The sequence below is a fragment of the Arachis hypogaea genome, chromosome 20 (assembly GCF_003086295.3).
Source record: "Arachis hypogaea cultivar Tifrunner chromosome 20, arahy.Tifrunner.gnm2.J5K5, whole genome shotgun sequence".
Lineage (NCBI taxonomy): Eukaryota > Viridiplantae > Streptophyta > Magnoliopsida > Fabales > Fabaceae > Arachis > Arachis hypogaea.
In genome coordinates, this window is record NC_092055.1 from 99,048,952 (window position 1) to 99,074,220 (window position 25,269).

At 40.4% G+C, this 25,269-nt stretch overlaps 1 non-coding gene across 1 annotated transcript; it reads left to right on the top strand.

Annotated features, from left to right (window-relative positions):
- The first annotated feature begins 24,384 nt into the window (after positions 1–24,384).
- LOC112788116 (small nucleolar RNA R71) lies at positions 24,385–24,488 on the top strand. The gene has a single exon (XR_003195495.1). It is a non-coding gene; the product is annotated as a small nucleolar RNA R71 (small nucleolar RNA).
- The last annotated feature ends 781 nt before the right edge of the window (positions 24,489–25,269 follow it).

The window sequence follows — 25,269 nt, forward strand, 5'->3', positions numbered from 1 at the left end:
GATCTGAGAAGATACTCATCATGCATCTTTGAAAAGTAGCCGGTGCATTACATAAGCCAAAAGGCATCCTCTTATATGCATACATTCCAAAGGGACATGTAAAAGTAGTCTTTTCCTGATCTTCATGAGCTATATGAATTTGAAAATAGCCTGTATAACCATCTAAAAAGTAGTAATGGGATTTACCTGACAGGCGATCAAGCATCTGATCAATAAATGGCAAGGGGCAGTGATCCTTGCGAGTACCTTGGTTGAGACGCCTATAGTCAATCCAAACTCTCCATGAATTCTGCACTCTAGTTGTCAGGAGTTCTCCATGCTCATTCTTTACTGTTGTGACTCCAGACTTCTTGGGCACCACTTGTACTAGACTGACCCATTCACTATCTGAGATGGGGTAGATGATATCTACTTCAAGTAGCCTGGTCACTTTTTTCTTGACAACTTCTAAGATAGTGGGATTCAATCTTCTTTGGGGTTTATGGACAGGCTTTGATCCTTCTTCTAAGAATATCCTGTGCTCACAAACTTGAAGGCTGATGCCTACTATATCCACCAAGCTCCACCCAATTGCTCTCTTGTATTTTCTCAACACACTAAGCAGCTGTTCTTCCTGTTGGGAAGTGAGTTCCCTTACAATGATAACTGGAAAATTCTGATTATCCTCAAGGTAAGCATACTTGAGGTGGGGAGGAAGTGGCTTTAATTCCAATTTCTACTCATTGCTAGGTTCTGGATTATCTGGAACTAGTGATAATGGCAAAGTGTCCTCATTGTGTTCAGAGGGTGTCTCCACACTTGAACCTTGTTCCATGTGCTTCTCTTCTACTTCTTCTTGGTGAACTTCAACTACAGTTTCATCAATGATGTCACACTGGAAGATAGAATGATCTTCCGGAGGGTGCTTCATAGCTTCATTTAAACTGAAACTCACTGCTCTGCCATCTATCTCAAAGGAGTAAGTTCCTGAGAATGCATCCAGCTTGAACTTCGAAGTCTTTAGGAATGGTCTTCCAAGCAAGATTGATGATGGTCTTCCTGAGTCATTAGGGGGCATTTCCAGGATATAGAAGTCAATGGGAAATATGAGCCCCTTAATGCTCACTAATACATCTTCAGCAATTCCAACTACTGTAATAATACTCCTATCTGCTAACACAAAACGAGCTGCCGAACTTTTTAAGGGAGGGAGCCTCAAAGCATCATATATAGACAATGGCATTATACTAACACATGCTCCTAAATCACATATGTAGTCAGAAAATATTACACCTCCAATGGTACAGTTAACCATGCATGGACCTGGATCACTACATTTTTCAGGTATACCTCCCATTAAAGCAGATATAGAACTACCTAAAGGAATAGTTTCTAATTCATTAATTTTGTCTTTATGTATTGGTACACGGAATTGTGATTGCACACTTTTCACACAACTCCATGCAGCTGACCAGCAAGTGCACTGGGTCGTCCAAGTAATACCTTACGTGAGTAAGGGTCGATCCCATGGAGATTGTCGGCTTGAAGCAAGCTATGGTTATCTTGTAATTCTTAGTCAGGATATCAGTAATGATTCTCAGTTTTAATTACAAAAAGTAAAAGAACATGAAATAAATACTTGTTGTGCAATAATGGAGAACAGGTTGAGGTTTTGGAGATACTCTGTCTTCTGAATATCTGCTTTCCTACTGTCTTCTTCTTCACGCACGCAAGGCTCCTTCCATGGCAAGCTGTATGTTGGTGGATCACCGTTGTCAATGGCTACCATCCGTCCTCTCAGTGAACATGGTCCAAATGCACTGTCACCACACGGCTAATCATCTGTCAATTCTCACTCATGTTGGAATAGGATCCATTGATCCTTTTGCATCTGTCACTACGCCCAACACTCGCGAGTTTGAAGCTCGTCACAGTCATCCCATCCTAGATCCTACTCGGAATACCACAGAAAAGGTTTAGACTTTCTGGATCTCAAGAATGGCCGCCAATAATTCTAGCCTATACCACAAAGGTGAGAATTCATAGGTGAGAATGATGATGAGTGTCATGGATCATCACATTCATCAGGTTGAAGTGCGAGTGAATATCTTAGAATAGAAACAAGCGTGATTGAATGGAAAACAGTAGTAATTGGATTAATCCATCGAATCACAGCAGAGCTCCTCACTCCCAACCATGGAGTTTAGAGACTCATGCCGTAGAAAATACAAATTCTGATGTAAAATGTCATATGGTACAAAATGAATCACTAAAAGTGGTTTTTATAATGAACCAGTAACCTAGGTTTACAGAAAATGAGTAAGCTAAGATAGATAGTGTAGAAATCCACTTCTGGGGCCCACTTGGTGTGTGCTTGGGCTGAGCATTGAAGCTTTTATATCTAGAGACTTTTCTTGGAGTTAAACGCCAGCTTTGGTGCCAATTTGGGCGTTTAACTCCAGCTTTTATGCCAGTTCTGGCGTTTAACGCCAAAAAAGGGTAGAAAGTTGGCGTTTAAACACCAGTTTGCGTTATCAAAACTCGGGCCAAGTATGGACTATTATATATTGCTGGAATCCCAGGATGTCTACTTTCCAACGCAATTGAGAGCGCGCCAATTGGGCTTCTGTAGCTTTAGAAAATCCACTTCGAGTGCAGGGAGGTCAGAATCCAACAACATCTGCAGTCCTTTTTCAGCCTCTGAATCAGATTTTTGCTCAGGTCCCTCAATTTCAGCTAGAAAATACCTGAAATTACAGAAAAATACACAAACACATAGTAAAGTTCAGAAATGTGATTTTTGAATAAAAACTAATAAAAATATAATGAAAAGTGACTAAAACATACTAAAAACTATGTAAAAACAATGCCAAAAAGCGAATAAATTATCCGCTCATCACAACACCAAACTTAAATTGTTGTTTGTCCCCAAGCAACTAAAAATAAAATAGGGTAAAAAGAAGAAAATATACAATAAATTCCAAATTTATCAATGAAGATTAGCTTCAATTAGATGAGCGGGACTTGTAGCTTTTTACTTCTAAACAGTTTTGGCATCTCATTTTATCCTTTGAAGTTCAGATTGATTGGCATCTATAGGAACTCAGAATTCAGATAGTATTATTGATTCTCCTATTTTAGTATGTTGATTCTTGAACACAGCTACTTTATGACTCTTGGTCGTGACCCTAAGCATTTTGTTTTCTAATATTACCACCGGATACATAAATGCCACAGACACATAACTGGGTGAACCTTTTCAAATTGTGACTCAGCTTTACTAGAGTTCCCAATTAGAGGTGTCCAGAGCTCTTAAGCACACTCTTTTTGCTTCGGACCACGACTTTAACCGCTCAGTCTCAAGCTCTTCACTTGACACCTTCACGCCACAAGCACATGGTTAGGAACAACTTGGTTTAGCCACTTAGGGCAGGATTTTATTCCTGTGGGCCCTCCTATCCACTGATGCTCAAAGCCTTGGATCTTTTTATTTTACCCTTGCCTTTTGGTTTAAAGGGCTATTGGCTTTTTCTTCTTGCTTTTTTTTTTTTGCAAGCTTTTCACTGTTTTTTCTTGCTTCAAGAATCAATTTTATGATTTTTCAGATTATCAATAACATTTCTCCTTTTCCACCATTCTTTCAAGAGCCAACAATTTTAACATTCATAAACAGCAAATTCAAAAATATGCACTGTTCAAGCATTCATTTAGAAAACAAAAAGTGTTGCCACCACATCAAAATAATTAAACTATTTTTAAGATATAATTCGAAACCATGTACTTCTTGTTCTTTTGTAATTAAAAACATTTTTTATTTAAGAAAGCTGGTAGATTCATAGGACATTCATAGCTTTAAGGCATAAACTCTAGATTTTATTAATCATGAAATAAAAATAAGACTTAAAATAAACATAAAAGCAGACCAATAATAATAGAAGAAAGGAAATTTAAAGACATAAAAATAAATGACTCTTAAAATAGATTTCTACTAACAACAGTTATCACAGAGTTAGGACTCAACAACCTGCAGTGGGAGAGGCAAGTACTCCTTCAAGTTGTGGGACAACTGGCTCTTCAAGGGAGAGCTTCAGGCGCTTCAGCTCCTGTAGCTCACGCCCCTGCTTCTCCTGTTCCTTAAGCAGCTTGTAAAGCATGCTATTTTGATTTTGTTGTTCCTCCTTACGTTGATCCATAGCTTCTTGTAGCTTGGTGACAGATGCTTCTAGGCGGGTCCAGTAGTCAACCTGAGGGATTTCTGGGAGGAACTCCTGCGCTCTCCTTTTGATGGAGTTATCTTGCACTTGTTGTCTTTCCATTGACTTTTTGGTGATTGGGTGCTCGACTGGGATGAACTCATCTACTCTCATCTTTACCCCAGCATCTTTACATAGCAGAGAGATTAAGCTTGGGTAAGCTAATTTAGCTTCAGTGGAATTCTTATTTGCAATTGTGTAGATTTCACAAGAAATCAGATGATGAATCTCCACTTCGTTTCTGAGCATAATGCAATGAATCATCACTGCTCTTTTAACAGTGACCTCAGAGCGGTTGCTAGTGGGCAGTATGGAATGCCCAACGAAGTCCAGCCAGCCCCTAGTGACTGGTTTGAGATCTCCTCTCTTAAGTTAGTTTGGGACAACTCTTGAGTTGGTTATCCACTTGGCTCCAGGGAGGCATATGTCCTCTAGAACTTGGTCCAACTGTTTATCCATTCTCACCATTCTCCTATTAAAGGATTCTGGATCATCTTGCAGTTGAGGCAGCTTGAAGACCTTTCTTATTTTGTCAAGGTGGAAGTAAATAATGCTCCCTCTGACCATAGTTCGAAAGGTATGGAAGGTAGTTCCAGTCATTCTCTGCTTATCTGTCAGCCACAAATTTGAGTAGAATTCCTGAACCATATTTCTTCTAACCTTTGTTTCAGGATTGGCTAGAATTTTCCAACCTCTGTTTTGAATCTGTTCTTGGATCTCCGGATATTCGTCTTCTTTCAGATCGAACTTAACTTTCGGGATCACTAACCTCAAACCCGTTATTTTGTGATGATGGTCTGTATGTTCTTTAGTTAAGAACCTCTCTTGATTCCAAAGTGGTTTTGGACTATTTTCTTTCTTGCCTCTTGAAGTGGTTTGTTTTTCCTTAGGAGCCATGATCTTAATGAGTCTTAGCTCGGTGATCACGAAAAAACACACTAAACTTAGAGGTTTGCTTGTCCTCAAGCAAAAGAAAGGAAAGGAGAGGAATAGGAGGAGAATCAAATTCGAATGGTGGAAGTATGGAGATAGCCGAATGTGTATTTAAAAGTGGAGGGGAGGGGTTTTCAAAAATTTTGAAAAAGATATGATAGAAAGATATGATTGGTAAAAATAAATCATGATATGAAAAAGATGAGATTTTAAAATTCAAAAGATATGAAAAGAATATAAGGAAGTTAAATCTGAAAATTTTTTTATGCATCTAAGAATTAAAAGAAGATATGATGAGTTGGAAAATATTTGGAAAGCAATTGAAAAGATAAATGAGTTTTTGAAAAAGATTTGGAAGGGATTTGAAAGAAAATTGAAAAGGGATTTAGAAGATTACTTAATTTTTGGAAATTGAATGTGAGTAATGAAAATTTGTAACATGTTTATGCAGAAAATTATGAATTAAAACATGAAAGTTTGAAAAAATTTGAAGTGGAAACAAAATCTCCTCCCCCTATCCTTTCTGGCGTTAAACGCCCAGAATGGTATCCATTCTGGCGTTTAACGCCCAAATGTTGGCCATTTTGGGCGTTTAACGCCCAGCCAGGTACCCTGGCTGGCGTTAAACGCCAGAAATCCTTTATCACTGGGCATTTTTCTAAACGCCTAGGATGCTGAAACTCTGGCGTTAAACACCCAGAATGGTATCTTTACTGGCGTTAAACGCCTAGAATGATACCCATTCTGGTGTTTAACGCCCAAAATACCCCTTTACTGGCATTTTCGTGCCAGTGAGCTCCTTTTCTCTGCTTTATGCTCTGAATCCTTCTGTAACTCTGTAAACTCCTGCAATTGATAATTAACCTTGAAGATGATTTACATCAAACTCATATAATTATTATTTAAATAACAAATAAACTTTGCTAATGGCTGGGTTGCCTCCCAACAAGCGCTTCTTTATTGACTTTATCTCGACTTTACTGAGTATATTGCCTTCAAGATAATGCTTTACTCTCTGTCAATTAACGATGAACCTTTTGTCAGAGTCAATATCCTGAAGCTCTACATATCCATATGGTGACACACTTGTAATCACGTATGGTCCCCTCCACCGGGATTTTAATTTCCCAAGGAATAATCTGAGCCTAGAGTTAAACAGTAGAACCTTCTGTCATGGCTCAAAGACTCTGGATGACAGTTTCTTGTCATGCCACCTTTTTGCTTTCTCCTTGTAAATTTTTGCATGTTCGAAAGCATTGAGTCTGAATTCCTCTAGCTCATTCAACTGGAGAAATCTTTTCTCTCCAGCTAACTTGGCATCAAAGTTTAGGAATCTAGTTGCCCAGTAGGCTTTGTGTTCCAGTTCTACTGGTAGGTGACAGGCTTTTCCATACACAAGCTGGTATGGAGAGGTCCCTATAGGAGTTTTAAATGCAGTTCTGTATGCCCGTAGAGCATCATCCAGACTCCTTACCTAATCCTTTCTACGGGTACTTACAGTCCGTTCCAGGATTCGTTTTAGTTCTCTATTTGAGACTTCAGCTTGCCCATTTGTCTGTGGATGATATGGAGTTGCTACTTTGTAGTTAATTCCATATCAGATCAGAGCAGAATCAAGCTTTTTATTGCAGAAATGAGTCCCTGACGTAATGATTTTTGCCAGTAAAGAATGTCATAAAAGCAGTCGCGTTGTAGATATAGTCTCTAAACCGACAAAAATCCCTTCGTACAAACGTTTTGGGTGTCACAAGTAACAAACCCCTTTAAAAATTGTTAACCGAGTATTCAAACCTCGGGTCGTCTTCTCAAGGAACTGTGAGGAGGTATGTTCTTATTATTGGCTATAAAGGTTGTAATCGGGGTTTAGAAGATGAGAAGCAAGTAATTTAAGTGACAAGTAAAGTAAATGGCAATTAAAATAAATAAATACTGTAAAGCAGACTTTTGGCAAGGTAAGAGAAGTTGGAGGTCCAACGTAGTTATCTCTCTCAACTATAATGAAAGTTGAATCTAAACTCCACTTGGTCAACCTTTACTAGGGCAAAGGAAAGTCAAGGGACTAATTAAATTAACCTTTGAATCCTATTTATTTCCTAAGAAAAGGTTGGGATTACTTAAGTTCAGCTCAATTAGCAAGATAACGATTATCAATTATGTTGAGTTTAATAACTGTTGAGTTACTGAATTCTTAACCAGGACCAAAAGGGGAAAAAATAAAATTGCTGGAATAATAAAAATGTCCTTAGATGGGAAGCAATGGTAACTTAAATCAAAGAGAACAATCATAAACTGAAAATACCTCAATTATCATTAATTCAAATAACAGTCTGTAACATGGAAGAATTCATAGATTTAATTATAAAGGTAAATAGCCAACTCAGATACTGAAATAAATAAATAAAGTGAAAGGGAAGTTTAAAACAAAGAAATATAAAACCTGAATTGAGAGTCACTCTTAGAGCGAGAGGAAATCCTAAATCCTAAGAGAGAGAGGAGAAGATCTCCCTCTCAACTAAATCTAAATCATTGAAAAATAAAATATGCGAGCTCTCTTTTGAATGGGTGCATTCCCACACTTCATAACCTCTGGTCTATGCTGTCTGTACTTGGATCTGGGCCAAAAAGGGCTTCAGAAATCGCTGGAGGCGTATTCTGTAAATTCTGATACGTGGCCTCTGTCACGCGTCTGCGTGGGTCACGCGGTCGCGTCATTCAGAGCTTTTCCTTGCCACGCGGTCGCGTCAGTCACGCGTCCGCGTCGTATGCATTCTGCTTATGTCGCGTCGTCCATGCGATCGCGTGAATACCAGTTTCCTTCAAAGCTCCGTTTTGCTTTTTCCTTCCATTTTTGTATGTTTTCTTTTCCATCCTTTAAGTCATTCTGCCTTAGAAAATCTAAAACTACTCAACACACTAATCACGGCATCGAATGGAAATAAAGGTAATTAAAATAATTAATTTTTAAAGCTTAGAAAAACATGTTTTTCACAATATGACATAATAAGGAAGGGAAAGTAAAACCATGCAGTTAATATGAATAAGTAGGTGGAGGATTCAATAAATCACTCAAATTAAGCACAAAAGAACTCATGAAATATGGATTTATCAACCTCCCCACACTTAAACACTAGCATGTCCTCATGCTAAACCCAAGGTAAATAATTAAGGTTAAAGTGATGGAATGTCATGCAATGCAACCTAATTTAAATGCAACTACCTAAATGAATGATGCATCATGCAACTCTAAATTATTCACTCATATATAAAGCTTACATGTAGTCAAGTTAGTTCATATTCTCAAGGAGTCATGTATATGTATAGCCAACCCTTAAATAGTGAAGCATTTCAGCAAATGAGATGGGAAAGAAAACATTGTACAAACTTGCAAAACAATTAGTAAATTAAGTACAGATATATGTTGATAAGTTATTGAACCCTCACTGGATTTTGTGTTTACCCTCTAGTCACTCAGCGTTTACTAGGTTTATTCACTCTACTTTTCTTTTATTTTTACTTTCTATAGCTTTGTTTTTCATCTAACCAATCAACAATTATAAAATATAGTCATACCAAAAAGTCATGAGGTCTTTAATTAAGGTTGTAATGGGGCCAAGGTAAAGGCAAGGATATATGTATAGGGTCAAGTGAGCTAATAAGTGAATCCTTAATTAGACTAAGATCTCCACTTAACATACATATTTAGTAAAATAAAATCTCTTTACCTTGATTTTCTCATGAGCATGCTTCCCAAATTTATTTTATTTCTTTTAACTTCTCTACCCTTTTGTTTCTATCATCCATGTTCCCAATAGGTTTCCCATGTTCTAATCTATTCATAATTTTCTATCTTAAGCTCACCAAGGATTTAACTTGGGATTTTATTTTGTTTTTCTGCTTAAGGCTAGTAGTGTGGCTAAATAAAATAAAAGGGATTTTAAAGGCTCAAGGGGGCTGACAAGGGTGATGTGAAAGGTAGGTTATTCTGGGGTAAGTGAGCTAAAATCAAATGATGGCCTCAATCATTCTTTTAGTATGTATCTATTCTATATTCTATAATTGGACATATAGATTAAAGCAAAGTAAAGAACATCAGAATAAAAAGAAGCGAAACACACAGGAATGAAGTTATGGTTTGAATGCAACCATACAATTAAGCTCAAGACTCACAGGCTGTGTGTTCTCTAACTCAAGCATCATATATCATTCATATATGTTATGCAGGTTTAGTTAAAAATTCCCATTATTCTCATAAAAAAATTATTTAGGGTAGCTTTTAAAGTTTTAATGTTCCTCCTTGATGAAATGTTGTCAGCTTAACTACATCATGTAATGCTATATACAAGGTTTATGGATTTAAATCTGATATGTTCAATTTCCTAGCTTACTTGCTTTTTATATTTTTCAATTTAAACTATACTATCTTATGCTAAAAAGGGTAAACTATACTAATTAATCCACTAATAAATCAGAATTGCAAACTAAACTAAATAACTAAAAATATGAACTAAAGATGCAATATGAAAAAATAGAGTAAAAATACATAAAAGCAATGTATAAGTACTCAGAAAATAACAGTAAAAAGAAAAATACAGAAAAATATTCAAAATAAAAGAAAAAGTATGTAGTGGTTCACCAAAATAAACGCCAGAGATGGCGACCTCCCCACACTTAAAATGAAGCATCGTCCCTGATGCTCAATCAAGCCGGGTGTGAAAGGGTGTCATCACTGGTAGGGATGGCAGCTGGAGGCTCTGTGGTGGTGGTGGGCTGAGGGTCTGGCTGCTGTAGAGGTGGGGCTGACTGGATCAGGATCTCCGGATCTGCAGCCTCTATCTGGGGCATAACCTCCTGATGCGGGGCAGCCTGCTCTGTGGCTGCCTGCTGATGGGTCTCCTCCTGGAAATGAGTCTCCTCCTCGTGCCCATCCTCCTCCTCCTCTGATGGCTCAGATGGTGTGTCGGGCTCAGAGGGGATGTCGCCGGATCGTATCATCAACTTCAGGTGCTCATAGCGTCGCTTGTTGCGACGCTCCAATCTCTCATACCGGCGCCGGTTATGGTGCTCCATCTGATCAAGCTGTCGGAATAGGCGGTGCACGAGGCGGTATACGGGCTCAGAGGTAGGTGAAGGTGCAGTGGTAGCAGCAGGAGCAGCAGTGGCAGCTGTGGATGAAGAGGGTCCAGCAGACGGTGGGGCTGGCTCATCAGTAGTAGTGAAGGGTGGTGGTCTGTAGCCCAAAGCTAAGAAGTTCCTGCTGTGAGGAATGATCTTCCTGCAATCCACCGCTGGTGGTCTCTCATCGGCATCCTCCCATGGCACGTCAGCTCGACGGCCTAGCTGTGTAACCAGATACGGAAAAGGGAGGGTGCCTCGGACGTGGACCCTGGTCATAAAATGCCAGATAAAGCGTGGCAGATAAAGGTCCTTCCCCTCTATCACACACCAAAGGAGGGTGATCATAACAGCCAGGATCTCCGTCTCGTGAGTACACATAATTACTCAAGATCTGATGCCATAACCGAGCCTCATCATTTAAGTACGCTCTCTTGATCCCTCGAGGCATGGTGGTGTCCTGACCCATCTCCCAAGAAACTGTCGGGTCGAGAGCTATCCGTGCCTTCACGGCATCCCAATCAAACTGCATCTGACGCATGTCCTCCTCAGCCTTTGAATAACCATCAGGCTGATCGAACTTGGCTGGGAGCCGGAGAATGTCCTCTAAGGCCTCTTCAGTGTCCAGAATTTGTTTTCCTCTCAGGTTTACGGCATCTAGGGTGGTGAGGTAGTAGTTGCAGTAGAATTCTCGGATCCAAGATGTGTTGACCTCTGTCAGTGTTCTCTCCAGAAAGAACCAGCCCCTTTGCTTGATTTGCTCAGTGGTGTACTGCTAGAGTGCTTCTGGAATCTTCAGAGTTCGCTCCAGGTATAAATTTCTGAAGTTTGCAAAAGCCGGGTACTTCAGCTCACAGTACCGGTTTGCAAATTTTATAGGATCATTTGTAGGGAGCAGCTAGTCAGCTTTTTCCTGCTGTGTGAAGTTCTTCTCCCGCCATGAGGAATCGTGCATGAGGGCAATGATGGACTGGGAGGAATCTCCTCGCTTGCGCTTGCCAGTAGCCTTGCCTTTCCTTTCCTTTGTGAGGCAGACATCCTGAAAAACAGAAAACCAGGATATGGATAAAAATAGTAAAGCAAATAGGCAATTAAACAAAGGAAACTCAAAGCAGCAAAGGAGAAATAAAATAAGGAAAATGAGTATATGAAATGTGATTGAATTAATGTTAGATAGAAAAATAATCAATATGCCATGGTTAGAAAGCTAGAGGAAAGTGAAAATAATCAGAAAAGAGATCAAAAGGGTTAGTATGGTTAGAATTTGAAAAAGAAATTAGTAAATTAAAATTAGTGAGTTAGTAAAGTGCGGGTTAAAGTAAATGGCATAGAGAAAAATTCTATATAACAAGGATTCATAGGTAAGAATAGAAGAACTCATAATCGAACAAGAAAAACAGGGTGATGCTGATTCGAATAGAAATAAAGAAAGCAAAAATTGGAATCAGTGAATCACAAATGCAGTTTATGAACCAGGAAACCAAAGAGGGTAAGAAAGTCTGCCATAGCATTCATGAAACAGTTTGGGTAAAGCAAAGTAAAACAGAGTTCAGAAATGCCAAACCAAAACATGAATGAAAATAATTTACAAAAAATTTGGGCAGCATTCCGGCTAAAATTGGATTGTCCCGGAAAATAAACAGCAATCATAGCAGGGCATATGAATTAAAAACTTGCTGTAGTTACCTATAATTAATAGAAATAGGAAAATTCAGAGTAACAAGCAGCAAATGCAAGAAATCACAGCATATGAACGAGGTCACAGGAACAGCAGAATTGCAGTTATGATAAAACAGAAACAGGAACAGTGCAAGTAAACAGACCTAGATCCACTAACCACAGCCTAAGCTAACTAACAACCTAAAAATCCACTACATCATGCATATCTATCTATCCTAAGTATGAACAAAAACAGAAAAAAAATTACAGAAAAACGACGAACGGATAAAAGGGAGTGCGTGTTGCGGAACCTGGAAAGCGAAAGAAGCAAAACAGTTGGGTGATGGCGGCGGTGGTGTCCGGCGCGGTGGCGGGGCACGGCGGCGGGGTGGCGGCTGAGGGGGAATGGGGATAGGGTCTTAGGCTTAGTGATAGAGGAAGGGAGGGGGGTTGCGGGTGGGTGGCGGAGGGGGGCGCGCGGCTGGATGGCCGGCGGTGGTGGGTTTTGGTTCTGGGTGGTGGCAGAGAGGGGAGGAGAGAGGAAGAAAGAAGAAGAAAAAGGGGGAGGGGGTGGTACGGCGGCGGTGTCTGGACGGCGGCGGCGTCTGGGTGGTGGCGCGGTGGCGGCTAGGTGGTGCTGGGTGGTGGCTGAAGGAAGAAGAAGCAGAGAGGAAGAAGAGGGTTGGGGGTGGGGGCTGCGCGACTGATAGGGTTCGCGTGGCTGGGAGGGTTATATTTTTGAATCCACGCGGCCGCATGGGGAACGCGGTCGCGTGGTTGGGGTGAAAATGGGAGTGACGCGATCGCGTGGGGCACGCGATCGCATGAGAGGGGGGAAAGAGGGGTGACGCGATCGCGTGGGTAGCGCGATCGCGTCGCTGGAATTCGTGCTAAACGCACGACTCCAGCGCCGTTTTAGCGCAACTCTCTGTCTCCTTTTGGGCTGATGCGCAATCCATGCGACGCGATCGCGTCGCTCACGCAGTCGCGTGGGATTGGTATTGTGCAAGTGACGCGATCGCATGGGGCATGCGATCGCGTGGGCCAATTTGTGCGAAACGCACAAGGGCCGCACGATTCCAGCCTAACTTTCTATTCGTTGGATCCTTATGCCGATATATATATCACGCGGTCGCGTGGGTCATGCGGTCGCGTGGGTGGTGTTTCTCGCAATATGACGCGATCGCATGGGGCATGCGGTCGCGTCGTGCACCCTTTTTTTATATATATATATGCATGAAAAATGCAGAATGCAATGATTAGCATGAATACTATGCATGATTCCAGGTTTAATAAATTAAAATGAAAAAAGAAAAATGAAAGCAATTAACAAGAAATAAATTGAAAAAGAAGCGACCATACCATGGTGGGTTGTCTCCCACCTAGCACTTTTAGTTAAAGTCCTTAAGTTGGACATTGGAGGAGTATCCTGTTATGGCGGCTTATGTTTAAATTCGTCTAAAAATCTCCACCAGTGCTTGAAATGCCAATAGCCTCCGTGGTCCCAAACCAAGCATGCAAAGCTTTTGAGCAGCTCCAAACAGATTTTCAGGCTCCCGGGACGACGAATGTCAGGATAGAGTCCAGGATTCCAAGCCTTTCTTTTAAATCCGCCTCCGTCTTGATCTACATGTTTCCATTCGGACGGTTTAAAAAGTAGAATCTCACCTTGGTGACCAAACGTTTTTCGTGATCCATACAATTGAGCATGATACCAATCCGTGTACTTCGAGGTGAAGCGTGGAACCTTATTGAACCTTGTGCACCAGCTCTGAGTACGAGCCATTTCCCTCTTACTCTTAAAGCCGCAGAGAGCTCTAAGCTGGCCATCTGTTTCAAGCAAACCATATTCAAGTGAATAAGTAAAGTTATAAGTTAAGGATTGTACCCACTTGAAGCTTGTATTAGGTGGTAATGGCCTTGGGATAGATGTTTTTGGTGGTTCTGCAAGTTCCATTTCTTTGTGCTCTTCTGTGAATTCCTCCACTTTTTTGCAAAGATCTTCAATTGTATCTGTGTCCTGGTCAAAGTCTTCTGTGTCTTCCTCATCACTTGAGTCATAGATTGGAGGTTGAGAGAAATCTACCTCTGCATCATCTTCATATTCACTTGGGGAAGATTCTTCGATCTCAGAGAATTCACTTGCGGATGCAAGTTCATCACTAAGAGAGCTAGACTTGTGACTATCACTATCGAGGGAATTTGTTTCTTGGATTATTCCGTCTGATTCTTCATAAACGACTTGCCTTGGAGAAATATCCTCCTTAGCATCAACTGTAGACTCCTTGACGGCGTGTTCCTCAATTCTGGATTCCCATGGAGGTTCAGCATCTCCTAGATCTTCAACCAACTCTTCTTCTTGAGCGATGACAGCTTCTTCTACTTGTTCTAGTACGAATTCATTCTCTGTCTTGTCCACTGGAGTTTCTGGTATCTCCTTCATGCTACGCTCTTCGTTAGACTGTTCACATGGGGCTGTGGCTGATCCTTGTGTATTTGAGTGCCTAGAAACCCATTGAATTATCGCTTGCTCCAGTTGTTGAATGGTTTTTTGAAATTTATTTACTGTTTCCGTTAGGCGAACCTCTGCTTCTCGGGTTGCTGGACATGGACATGACACAAAGGAAAGTGGTGGTGATTGGGAGCGATTGGATTGGCACTAGGGTAAGGAAAGATCATATGGTGGCGAATGGTGAAGAGGAGCTTGTGAGTGTGGTGGTTCGAGGTTATATTGAAAGGATGGTTTACATGCACGGGGTGGGGCTTGTTGGTAGTTACAAGGTTGTCCATCATATCTTTCAGCTGGGTATGCATTGTAGAATGGTCTTTGTCCAGGATATCTCGGAGGGTGTTGCTGCCAAAAGGGTTGATTAGATCCTCTCGGTTCCATCCATCCTTGATTGGTCTGACCTTGATGCGCGTTCCTGCTGTAACTTCTATTTCCTTTAACAATATTAAAACCAAACTCAAAGCGAGAGGGGTGAGAGTTCATGGTAGCAAATAAAGATAAACAGAAAAAAAACAAAAAAAAATAAACAAGCAAAAGAAAAATATTTACAATAACCAATAATAAGGCACACGTTAGCAGTTCCCCGGCAATGGCGCCATTTTGACGTTAGGATTTTTGCCAGTAAAGAATGTCATAAAAGCAGTCGCGTTGTAGATATAGTCTCTAAACCGACAAAAATCCCTTCGTACAAATGTTTTGGGTGTCACAAGTAACAAACCCCTTTAAAAATTGTTAACCGAGTATTCAAACCTCGGGTCGTCTTCTCAAGGAACTGCGAGGAGGTATGTTCTTATTATTGGCTATAAAGGTTGTAATCGGGGTTTAGAAGATGAGAAGCAAGTAATTTAAGTGACAAGTAAAGTAAATGGCAATTAAAATAAATAAATACTATAAAGCAGACTTTTGGCAAGGTAAGAGAAGTTGGAGGTCCAACGTAGTTATCTCTCTCAACTATAATGAAAGTTGAATCTAAACTCCACTTGGTCAACCTTTACTAGGGCAAAGGAAAGTCAAGGGACTAATTAAATTAACCTTTGAATCCTATTTATTTCCTAAGAAAAGGTTGGGATTACTTAAGTTCAGCTCAATTAGCAAGATAACGATTATCAATTATGTTGAGTTTAATAACTGTTGAGTTACTGAATTCTTAACCAGGACCAAAAGGGGAAAAAATAAAATTGCTGGAATAATAAAAATGTCCTTAGATGGGAAGCAATGGTAACTTAAATCAAAGAGAACAATCATAAACTGAAAATACCTCAATTATCATTAATTTAAATAACAGTCTGTAACATGGAAGAATTCATAGATTCAATTATAAAAGTAAATAGCCAACTCAGATACTGAAATAAATAAATAAAGTGAAAGGGAAGTTTAAAACAAAGAAATATAAAACCTGGATTGAGAGTCACTCTTAGAGCGAGAGGAAATCCTAAATCCTAAGAGAGAGAGGAGAAGATCTGCCACTCAACTAAATCTAAATCATTGAAAAATAAAATATGTGAGCTCTCTTTTGAATGGGTGCATTCCCACACTTTATAACCTCTGGTCTATGCTGTCTGTACTTGGATCTGGGCCAAAAAGGGCTTCAGAAATCACTGGGGACGTATTTTGTAAATTCTGATACGTGGCCTCTGTCACGCGTCCGCGTGGGTCACGCGGTCGCGTCATTCGGAGCTTTTCCTTGCCACACGGTCGCGTCAGTCACGCATCCGCGTCGTATGCGTTCTGCTTATGTCGCGCGGTCGCGTCAGTCACGCGGCCGTGTCGCTGCATCTTCGCTTCTGGCATGCGATCGCGTCGTCCATGCGATCGCGTGAATCCCAGTTTCCTTCAAAGCTCCATTTTGCTTTCTCCTTCCATTTTTGTATGTTTCCTTTTCCATCTTTTAAGTCATTCTGCCTTAGAAAATCTGAAACTACTCAACACACTAATCACGGCATCGAATGGAAATAAAGGTAATTAAAATAATTAATTTTTAAAGCTTAGAAAAACATGTTTTTCACAATATGACATAATAAGGAAGGAAAAGTAAAACCATGCAGTTAATATGAATAAGTAGGTGGAGGATTGAATAAATCACTCAAATTAAGCACAAAAGAACTCATGAAATATGGGTTTATCAGTCCCTCCATCACTGATTAGTATTCTAGGGACACCAAATCTGCTGAAGATATACTTCTGGAGGAACTTCAGCATTGTCTTAGTATCATTAGTTGGTGTGGTAATTGCCTCTACCCATTTAGATACATAGTCTACTGCCACCAGAATATAAGTGTTTGAGTATGATGGTGGGAAAATACCCCATACATCAAACAACTCAATCTCTAAGATCCCTTGCTGAGGCATGGCGTAACCATGAGGCGGATTACCAGCTCTCTGGCAACTATCACAGTTACGTACAAACTCTCGGGAGTCTCTATAGAGGGGTAGGCCAGTAGAAGCCACATTGGAGGACTTTTGTGGTTGTTTGCTCACCTCCAAAATGTCCTCCATATTGTGATCCTTGGCAGTGCCATAGGATCTTCTGTGCCTCTTCTCTAGGCACGCATCTGCAGATCATTCCGTCTGCACATCTCTTAAATAGATATGGTTCGTCCCACAAGTAGTATTTTGCACCAGAAATTAATTTTTTTGTTTGCTGTCTACTGTACTCTTTGGGTACGAATCTCACAGCTTTATAGTTTGCAATGTCTACAAACCATGGTACTTCCTGAATGGCAAAGAGTTGCTCATCCGGAAAGGTCTCAGAGATCTCAGTAGGAGGGAGGAACACCCCTGCTACTGGTTCTATCTAGGACAGGTGATCAGCTACCTGGTTCTCTGTCCCTTTTCTGTCTCTTATTTCTATATCAAACTCTTGCAGAAGCAACACCCATCTTATGAGCCTGGGTTTTGAATCCTGCTTTGTGAGTAGATATTTAAGAGCAGCATGGTCAGTGTACACAATCACTTTTGATCCTACTAAATAGGATCTAAACTTGTCAATGGCATAAACCACTGCAAGCAGCTCTTTTTCTATGGTTGTGTAATTCTTCTGTGCGTCATTTAGAACACGACTGACATAGTAAATGATGTGCAGAAGCTTGTTATTCCTTTGTCCTAATACTGCACCAATAGCATGGTCACTGGCATCACACATTAATTAGAATGGTAATGTCCAGTCTGGTGCAGAAATGACAGGTGCTGTGACCAGCTTAGCTTTCAGAGTTTCAAACGCCTGCAGACACTCTGTGTCAAAGACAAATGGCGTGTCAGCAGCTAACAGATTGCTTAGAGGTTTTGCAATTTTTGAAAAATCCTTTATAAACCTCCTATAGAATCCTGCATGCCCCAGAAAGCTTCTAATTGCTTTAACATTGGCAGGTGGTGGTAATTTTTAAATTACCTCTACCTTGGCTTGATCCACCTCGATTCCCTTGTTTAAAATTTTGTGCCCAAGGACAATTCCTTCAGTCACCATAAAGTGACATTTTTCTCAGTTTAAAACCAGGTTAGTCTCTTGGCACCTTTTCAGAACAAGTGCTAGATGATCAAGACAAGAGCTGAATGAGTCTCCAAATACTGAGAAGTCATCCATGAAGACTTCCAGAAATTTTCCACCATATCAGAGAAAATAGAGAGCATGCATCTCAGAAAGGTTGCAGGTGCATTGCACAGACCAAAAGGCATCCTTCTGTAGGCAAATACTCCAGAGGGACATGTGAATGCTGTTTTCTCTTGATCCTGAGAATCTACTGCAATTTGGTTATAACCTGAATAGCCATCCAAAAAATAGTAATAATCATGACCTGCTAATCTTTCTAGCATCTGGTCTATGAATGATAAAGGAAAATGATCCTTTCTAGTGGCTGTATTGAGCCTTCTGTAGTCAATACACATACGCCACCCTGAAACTGTTCTTGTAGGAACCAGTTCATTCTTTTCATTGTGAACCACTGTCATGCCTCCCTTTTTGGGTACAACTTGGACAGGGCTTACCCAGGGGCTATCAGAAATAGGATAAATAATCCCAGCCTCTAGTAATTTAGTGACCTCTTTCTGTACCACTTCCTTCATGGCTGGATTCAGCCGCCTTTGTGGTTGGACCACTGGCTTAGCATCGTCCTCTAATAGGATCTTGTGCATGCATCTGGCTGGGCTGATTCCCTTAAGGTCACTTCTGGACCACCTAAGAGCTGTCTTGTGTGTCCTTAGCACCTGAAGTAGTGCTTTCTCTTCCTGTGGCTCTAAGGCAGAGCTTATGATCACGGGAAAAGTGTCATCCTCTCCCAAAAATGCATATTTCAGGGATGGTGGCAGTGGTTTGAGCTCGGATTTAGGAGGCTTATCCTCTTCCTGAAGAGTTTTCAGAGGTTTTTCTATTTCCTCTAGTCCCTCCAGATTAGGCTAAACATCTTTAAAGACGTCCTCTAGCTCTGATTCGAGACTCTCAGTCATATTGATCTCTTCCACCAAGAAGTCAATAATATCAGTGCTCATGCAGTCATTTGAGGTGTCTGGATGCTGCATAGCTTTGACAGCATTTAACTTGAATTCATCCTCATTGACTCTCAGGGTCACTTCTCCTTTTTGGACATCAATGAGAGTTCGTCCAGTTTCTAGGAAGGGTCCTCCTAGAATGAGGGTTGCACTCTTGTGCTCCTCCATTTCCAGCACTACAAAGTCAGTGGGAAAGGCAAATGGCACAACCTTGATAATCATGTCCTCAATTATGCCTGATGGATATTTAATGGAGCTATCAGCAAGTTGAAGACATATCCGGGTTGGTTTGACCTCTTCAGTCAAGCCAAGCATTCTGATAGTGGATGCAGGGATTAGATTGATACTTGTCCCAAGGTCACATAGAGCTGTCTTGGTACAAGCACCCTCTAATGTGCATGGTATCATAAAGCTTCCAGGATCTTTAAGCTTCTCTGGTAAGCTTTTCAGAATGACTGCACTGCATTCTTCAGTGAGGAAAACTTTTTCAGTTTCTCTCCATTCCTTCTTATGACTTAAGATCTCCTTCATGAACTTAGCATAAGAGGGTATTTGCTCGAGTGCCTCTGCAAACGGGATCTTTATTTCAAGAGTCCTAAGATAGTTTGCAAAGCGGGCAAATTGTTTATCCTATTCTGCTTGGCAGAGTTTCTGAGGATAAGGCATTTTGGCTTTATATTCTTCAACCTTAGTTGCTGCAGCTTTAGTTCCTACAGAGGCAAGTTGAGAAGCCTTCTTGAGGGAGTTATTATCAGCACTTACAGGTGTCTGATCTCTCATTGGCGTTTGAACTCCAGGATAGGGAGATGGATGGGCGTTTAACGCCAATTTTCCACCCTTTTTCTGGCGTTTGAACGCCAGAACTGGGCATGGGATGGGCGTTTAACGCCATTTTTTCACCCTTTTCTGGCGTTTGAACGCCAGAAGTGGGCATCCCCTGGGCGTTTAACGCCATTTTTTCACCTTTTTCTGGCGTTTGAATGCCAGAATTATTCCTCTCTGGGCTCTTAATGTCCTGGGAGGGATTTTGGGCAGTGGTCTGGTCATTCTCTGTCAGTTGTTCCTTTCTTGGCTTTTTGCTACCTTGAGCTGAATTATTCAATGTCTTCCCACTCCTTAGTTGAACAGCTTGGCATTCTTCTGTTATTTATTTAGATAGCTGCTGTCTTATCTCATTCAATTGTGCTTCCATATTCTTGTTAGCATCTTTGGTGTCTTGGAGCATCTCTTTAAATTTTGCTAACTGTTTTGTCATAAGAAGCAATTGCTGATTAAGTTCAACAACTTGTTCTTGAGGACTAGGATCAGTAGATATTGCCCTAACTTCTTCTTTCATGGAAGAGTCACTACTTGAGTATAGATGTTGATTTCTAGCAACTGTATCAATGAGCTCTTGAGCCTCTGCAATTGTCTTTCTCGTGCGTATAGATCCACCAGCTGATGGGTCTAGAGACATTTGAGCTTTTTCTGTAAGCCCATAGTAGAAGATGTCTAACTGTACCTATTCTGAAAATATTTCAGATGGGCATTTCCTTAGCATCCCTCTGTACCTCTCCCAGGCATTGTAAAGGGATTCATGGTCCTCTTATTTAAAGCTTTAGATGTCCAGCCTTAGCTGTGTTATTCTTTTTGGAGGGAAATATTGGTTCAGGAATTTGTCTGATAGCTGTTTCAATTTTCTTATACTTGATGTGGGTTGGTTATTTAACCACCTCTTAGCTTGGTCTTTTACAGCAAATGGAAACAGTAATAATCTGTAGACATCCTGATCCACTTCCTTATCACGTACTGTGTCAGCAATTTGTAAAAACTGTGCCAGAAACTCAGTTGGTTCTTCCTGTGGAAGACCGGAATACTGACAATTTTGCTGCACCATGATAATGAGCTGAGGATTTAGCTCAAAACTATTTGCTTTGATGGGAGGTATACAGATGCTACTCCCATATGCAGCCGTAACGGGGTTAGCATATGACCCCAGAGTCCTCCTGGACTGTTCATTTTCACTTAGGTCCATGATGGAGAAAAGGAAATTGATGTGAATTGCAACTAAAATATATTTTGATTTTTATTTTATTTAATTAAAAGTAAATCAAAAAAATAAAATAAAAAAAGATAAAATAAATACTTAGAAACTAAAACATAAATTTCGAAAACTAAAAGAAAAAGGCCAATAAATTCGAAAACTAGAATAATTACTTAATTAAGAAGATTTGAAAAACTTTGGATATAATTTTTAAAAAAGAGATTTTGAATTTAATGAGAAAAGAGAAAAACAATAAAATGACACCAAACTTAGAATTTTTAGATCAAAACAAAGAAAACAAACGGGAAAACTTTGAATATCAATATGAACACTGAGAGTAACTTTTGAAAAATATGAAAGAAAAATAAACTTATGTAATTGACACCAAACTTAAAATATGAAACTAAATTCAAACAGAAGACTAAATTATGAAGTTATTGGTTTTGAAAATTTTCGAAAATAATTTAGAAAAAAAAATAAGGATTTTAAAATTTTTAACCAAAAACAATAATAGAAGACTTTAAACCAAAAAGAAAATTTTCCTAATCTAAGCAACAAAATAAACTGTCAGTTGTCCAAACTCGAACAATCCCCGGCAACGGTGCCAAAAACTTGGCACACGGAATCGTGATCGCACACTTTTCACACAACTCTGTGCAGCTAACCAGCAAGTGCACTGGGTCGTCCAAGTAATACCTTACGTGCGTAAGGGTCGATCCCACGAAGATTGTCGGCTTGAAGCAAGCTATGGTTATCTTGTAGTTCTTAGTCAGGATATCAGTAATGATTCTCAGTTTTAATTGCAAAAGTAAAAGAACATGAAATAAATACTTGTTATGTAGTAATGGAGAACAGGTTGAGGTTTTAAAGATGCTCTGTCTTCTGAATCTCTGCTTTCCTACTGTCTTCTTCTTCACGCACGCAAGGCTCCCTCCATGGCAAGCTGTATGTTGGTGGATCACCGTTGTCAATGGCTACCATCCGTCCTCTCAGTGAAAATGGTCCAAATGTGCTGTCACCACATGGCTAATCATCTGCCGGTTCTCACTCATGTTGGAATAGGATCCATTGATCCTTTTGCGTCTGTCACTACGCCCAACACTCGCGAGTTTGAAGCTCGTCATAGTCATCCCATCCCAGATCCTACTCGGAATACCACAGACAAAGTTTAGACTTTTCGGATCTCAAGAATGGCCGCCAATAATTTTAGCCTATACCACGAAGGTTCTAATCTTAGATTAGAAACCCAAGAGATATGCACTCAAGCTATTGCAGATAGAACGGAGGTGGTTGTCAGGCACGCGTTCATAGGTGAGAATGATGATGAGTGTCACGGATCATCACATTCATCAGGTTGAAGTGCGGGTGAATATCTTAGAATAGAAACAAGCGTGATTGAATGGAAAACAGTAGTAATTGCATTAATCCATCGAAACACAACAGAGCTCCTCACTCCCAACCATGGAGTTTAGAGACTCATGCTGTAGAAAATACAAGTTCTGATGTAAAATGTCATGAGGTACAAAATGAATCACTAAAAGTGGTTTTTATAATGAACCAGTAACCTAGGTTTACAGAAAATGAGTAAGCTAAGATAGATAGTGCAAAAATCCACTTCCGGGGCCCACTTGGTGTGTGCTTGGGTTGAGCATTGAAGCTTTCACATGTAGAGACTTTTCTTGGAGGGTGCCAGTTTGGGCGTTTAACTCTAGCTTTTATGCCAGTTCTGGCGTTTAACGCCAGAAAAGGGTAGAAAATTGGTGTTTAAACGCTAGTTTGCGTTATCAAAACTCAGGTCAAGTATAGACTATTATATATTGCTGGTAAGCCCAGGATGTCTACTTTCCAACGCAATTAAGAGCACGCCAATTGGGCTTCTGTAGCTCCAGAAAATCTACTTTGAGTGCTGGGAGGTCAGAATCCAACAGCATCTGTAGTCCTTTTTCAGCCTCTGAATCAGATTTTTGCTCAGGTCCCTCAATTTCAACCAGAAAATACCTGAAATTACAAAAAAACACATAAAGACATAGTAAAGTCCAGAAATGTGATTTTTGAATAAAAACTAATAAAAATATAATGAAAAGTGACTAAAACATACTAAAAACTATGTAAAAATAATGCCAAAAAGCGTATAAATTATCCGCTCATCATGTATGCATAAATCTTTCAGAAACTTTGCATATTTAGGTACCTACTGAATAACATCAAAAAGGGGAACAGTTACCTCAACCTTTTTGAAAATTTCCACCATTTTGGGATCAAGTTCCATCTGCTTCCTGGACTTTCGTGCAAGGTGTGGGAATGGGATAGGAATGGCGCCACTTGCAGCTTCTGTGTCCTTTGGCGCTCCATTCCCTTGCTGAGCTACTTCTTCTTCAGCCTTGTCTTGTAATTCCTCTTCCTTTTCAGCATTTCCCACTTCAACTAAGTCTTCATCTTGGGCGTGTTCTTGTGGGCTTGGCTCCTCCTGATTCCTCTCTTGCAGTATGGTTCCGGACCTCAAAGTGATGGCATTGATGCCACCTTTGGGATTAGGTAAGGGTTTAGAAAGAATTCCACTGGAGCTTGAAGGGTGGTTGGTGGAAGTAGGTAAAGAATCTATCCGGGAGACGAGAGCTTGTAAAGTGGCATTCAGACCATTTAGAGTAGAATTCAGTGTAGTCTGCATGTCTTGTTGTCCTTGTGCAAGAGAACGAAGCATCTCGTCATTTGATAAGGAAGAAGGATAAGTGATTTGAGGGGCCTGTTGTTGATTGTGCTGGGGTCCTTGGGATTGCCTAAGGTGGGGTGCTCTGTAAGGCTGGTTCTGATTCTGCTGTCTGTTGTTGTTATTCCACCTCTAATTTCCATTGTTTTCTCTACCTCCTCTGTTGTAGTTATCCCTCCAGCCATGGTTGGAATTATCTCTCCAACTCTAGTTGGAGTTGTCCTGCCATCCTTGGTTATAGTTTCCACCTTGGTTGTAGTTGCCGCCTTGTTGATTGTATCCTTGATTCAGGCGGTCATAGAAGTTATGAGTAGTTGCCACAGTGTTGTCTTCTTGTTGGAGTTACGGACACTCATCAGTATAATGACCATAATTAGCACATATTCCGCATACTCTTTGGGGAACTAACTGTTGGCTTTGTTGTGGTGGGGGAGGTTATTGTTGTTGTTGATTTAACTGCATCTGTTTCAGTAGGTTGGTCATTTCACATATACTCTGTGTAAGGGCAGTAGTCTCACTGCTAGAGGAAACCTCTGCAACAGTCTTTGAGTGGTTGTTCTTGTGCCTATGATTCCTAGTAGACTCAGCTAAGTCGCTGATCAATTGCCATGCTTCATCTGCGGTCTTGTACTTTTTCAGAGAACCATTACTAGCACCATCCAGTGTAGTTTTATCCCGAGTCTTCATGCCTTGAGTGAAGTAACTGATCAACACCAGCCGGTCAATCATGTGATGGGGGCACGCGTCCAGAAGGTTCTTAAAGCGCTCCCACTACTCATAGAGAGTCTCTGATTCTCCTTGAACAATGCAGGAGATCTTTTTTCTCAATCTATCTATAACTTCAGCTAGAAAGTATTTTTCCAGGAATTCTCTCCTGAGTGTATCCCAGTTGGTAACAGTTGCTTCAGGTTGGGAGTAGTACCACTCCCTCGCCTTTCCCTCAAGAGAAAATGGGAAGGCGGTTAACAGAATAGAAGTTTCATTTGCACCATGACACCTAACAGTAGAACAGGCTGTCTGAAAATTTCTGAGGTGCTTGATGGGCTCCTGAGCAGGTAAGCCATGAAACTTGGGCATCAAGTTGACTAGTGCAGTCTTCAGCTCAAAATCTGTAGCCAGAGTTGGATGATGCACTTGATATGGCTGCAATGTAAAATCTGAAGCTCCATCTTCTTAGAGAGTAATCCTCCTAAGTGCTGCCATCCTATCTACACGTGAATCAACTGAATTAGTAGTAAAGGATCTTGTTTCCTCCTTAGATGGTGGTTCAGATTCGCCCTCAGATGAGACTGGTGAATCGATAACAATCATTTCACCACCCTCAGAGGCTAACCGATGCCAAGCTTACCTAATACGTGAAAGAGTTCTTTTAATTTCAGGATCAAATGCGGCTAAGCTCGGATCAGGCATTGAACGTGTCATTCAATGAAAGAAACATACAGCTCATGGTAATAAAATAAAATAAAATACGCAAATAAAATAAAAATATGTACACTAATTAATAATTCAGCACACAATTGCAACTCCCCGGCAATGGCGCCAAAAATTGATGCATGGCAGAAGTTAGACCAATTAAGAGATTATAATATAAGAATAGCATTGCAAGTTAGCC